Raw genomic sequence first — 3,850 nt, forward strand, 5'->3', positions numbered from 1 at the left:
TCTCTCTCGAAGGGGGTGAAAACATCAATACAAGTTTTGGTGAGAATTTCTACTCGTATTTACATAAATTATGCTAAACACTTCGGCTCAATTATAAAATGTCGCACACATCGAGGAAAATAAATTAATATATGACCTAATCGTTAGATTTCTAACATTATTTTGAATTGTACAAAAGATTATAATAATGACTTTAAATTAAAGTGTTACAATCGGCATTATTCGCAGAATATTCGTGAAGCAATCGAATGAAGCAATCGAAACAATCAATTGTTTGTATTGTTGGTGCACCTTTCGCCTCGTATTGTGGATAACCACTCGCACGTAAAGGTCCAAAGAGATCCAAGAAAGGGGTTGGCACAAACAACCCTTCGACGCGGCAGATGGTCGATTGAACAAAATCGATCTCCGACTTGATCTATCGAAATCTCAACGTTGTGTCACCGCGGGGGCGCCTGGCCGCCTCTTGACGTTATTTTTAACAATTTCCACATGACGATCGACTGATATAAACGTCGAAGGGTTTCGTAGCACAGCAGATGTTCCCGTCTAACGCGTCTACGATACTCCGCTTCGGTGTTTGCATCACCTCGGTATATATTTTTCGATAAATTAGACGGCTTGAATAGATCCTTAAAGAAGCTTAATCACGATAGCGCGTCGGCTGAGCGCAGTCTAACCAGAGAAAAAAGAGAATTGCCCAATGATTTCGTTAGGCAAAGATCGCTTGATAAAGACCGAAGGGTTTCGTGACCGAGCAGATGCTTCGAAACTCGAAACGTCGTATATACCGTTTTTTGGAATTTTTTTTAACGTTAAGCCGTATCGTTTATCCGTGTCGACATCTAAATTTACGTAAAGGAAAGATTGTTGTAAAATATATATTTCCCAACGAACAAAAAACACAACACAGCAAGATCGAACGCAATGTAGTTTCACCGATGTAGGAAATTGATGGACGAAATATCCAGGCGAACCGCGAATTAGACAGCTGAATGAATAATGGCATTTCATTAATAAGCGGGATCAATGATTGGTAGGGGCTTAATGCGCGATTAATGACCACCGGATGTGTCGCATGACCATGTTGAGCGCGATTTTTCGTCACGACAATACTCGCTGCCTTTTTCCACCATCACGTGCTGCATGTTGAGATAACAATTGAAACCGCAACCACTCGCGAGTCGACGAAATTAAAAATTAGGGGTGGCTCGCACAGGAGGGTAAAAGGAGACCAAGGTTTGTTTCGCTGGCCTCGATTGCAGTGCAGCATGAGTCGCCAACAAAGAAGATAATAATACGGCGGAAACGAAAAGCCAGACAATAATGTGCAGTGGTGTAAGCAATATACAGCGAAAAGGGATGCATTCGTGCGTGATTTGTTAATTGTTATTACAGTGCGTTTGCCACATTTATTCAATTGAATAATGTATTCGGTAAAATTATGCAGTGTAATAATATACAATGTTATTGAAAATACAACTATCTATTTTTTAATATTGATTGCATGTGACTGCAGTTAAACGAGAAGCTTATTTACGAATTATTTTGAATTTATCAAGGTCAAGATTATACCCTATTAGACCCAGAATCCAGAAATTTGAAGGAAATTAACGAAGAGCAGAAATTTTTATAAATTATATCATCGGGAGCCTAATTACGATACTTGTAGAGAACGACGCGTCATATCGATTGGTTCCGAGAAAAGGGTTAGAGATATCTTTATCGGACCGTCTGGCTAAAAACGAAATGATAAGCCCAACCGAAATTCCAGTATTATCGAGGGTAGGGATATTTTATTATCTATATTAACCCTTGTCGCACGAGCGATAATTTTATTCTTTTAGAAAACAAGTGGACTGATATTCTCTTTTGTGACAGTTGCGTCTTTTGTGTATTTATTTCGAAATTTTATTCTAATTTTTACCAGCGTTGAAACTCCAACTCTATACTTGTACAAAGTAGAAAAAAAAAACGCGCGTTTACGCAAGTTTATGAGCAAAATAACAGTGTAATTGATAATGCTAAATTTTTTCGCGACCCACCAAAAATCGACCCATACTTTGGGAATTCCTTAGACATTTCATTTCAGCAAATTTTGATAAAATATATTTTAAACAGTTGCTCTTTTTAAGATCTTTTTCATATTTTATTTCTCATCAAATATTGTTATTGTAATTAATATAATAATATAGTAGTGCGTGTATACTGATAAATTCTTAACGTGAAAAGTATTAAAAATAAAAGAAAACATGAAAAAATCATCTAAGGCAATAATGATCGGGATAGTGATCTGGTTAGTCACAATTGAAATCGTATTGATCTACAGTTAGGTAACTCCATTTTTTTACCATAATTCGTATTCACTTCAAAATTTCCTTAACTGTATTCGCAAGTTCAGTATACTGACAAAAACTTTACATTAATTTATTTTTGCTAAAAGCGAATGTAATTAAACGATTTTTTTCTATTTAAAGATTAAAATATTTGGCGCGTAATTAAAAAAAGTTTACTTAATTCGCTAATATTAATTAGAGTTAAGAATAATAATTTTTATTTAACGGAGTCAATTTTGTGACCTTAATTAATATAAATTGATATACAATTTTTTTTAATGTAGAATTAAGTCTAGTATAATTAAACAAGAAAAAGCTTCTTTATAAAAAACAAATATATTTTTTCTTAAATTATATATTCTTAAAAAAAAATAGTTTTATGCATTAAAATAATATAATTCCAATCATAAAAATTTATTTTGTACTATTGTTTTTATATATTTTTTTTCCACATAGAATGTCTATTTCTGTATCAATAAGAAGGGCTATAGAAGGAAATCAGAGCTTCCTAAACTTGTACAAATTGCGATCCGCTTTTTAACGTGACCAATATTCGCATTTCATTTAATTTTAGTGAATATGAAGAAGCGACGGACAAAATAAATTAATTATTTAATTATACCACTTTATTTATACCTCTATATTGTTTCTATTTTTTAATTTTTTATTTTTTATCAAATACGATTTTATAATTCTATTTCTAAGATACATACTGAGATATGTTTGAAGCAGGTCCTTGTTTCCTATTTCTGTTGACAACACCTTTAACATCTACATCGACGTGAGTTATTTTTAGACAAGGAGTTTGATAATTGTAATTTATTTCAAAATTTGGTTTTAATTTTTATCATTGTTAAAAATCCAACTTCATACATGTACAAAGTTGGAAAAAACGCGCACGCACACAAAGTAACGAAATATATAATTAATATTCTTAAATTTTCTCGCGACTCATCAAAAATCGGCTCGCGATCGATACTTTGGGGATCTCTGAATTAGATATTTCATTTTAGTAAATATCAATAAAACATTTTGTTTTAACAGTTGCATGCACAATCCAGACAAATAAAGATATCATATTTGAAGATCAAAACGTACAGAGAAATAATACAACAGTTCCTACAACAACAGGCTCAATGACAGTACCAACAACAATATCAACTACATTATGGTCCACAACTTCGGAAAATTTTACAGAAAAAACAACTACTTTGCAAACAGACCATATATCGGTTTTTACAGGAAACTCGAGTGTGACAACAGAATCGAGTGTATTAACGACTCCGATTCCGACTCCGACTTCGACTCCAACTCCAATTCCGACTCCGATTCCAACTCCGATTCCAACTCCGATTCCGACTCCGACTTCGACTCCAACTCCAATTCCGACTCCGATTCCAACTCCAATTCCGACTCAGATTCCAACTCTGATTCCGACTTCGATTTTACTTCCGACTGCGATTCCGCCTCCGACTGCGATTCCGCCTCCAACTCCGACTCCGAATTTGATATCT

The 3,850-nt window shown here is 34.2% G+C and overlaps 1 pseudogene; it reads left to right on the forward strand.

Moving 5' to 3' along the window:
* Nucleotides 1-3,850, forward strand: part of LOC108749293 — a 34,979-nt pseudogene that overhangs the window by 17,742 nt on the left and 13,387 nt on the right.

Source organism: Trachymyrmex septentrionalis, unplaced genomic scaffold (assembly GCF_001594115.1).
Source record: "Trachymyrmex septentrionalis isolate Tsep2-gDNA-1 unplaced genomic scaffold, Tsep1.0 scaffold29, whole genome shotgun sequence".
In the NCBI taxonomy this organism is placed as follows: Eukaryota; Metazoa; Arthropoda; class Insecta; order Hymenoptera; family Formicidae; genus Trachymyrmex; species Trachymyrmex septentrionalis.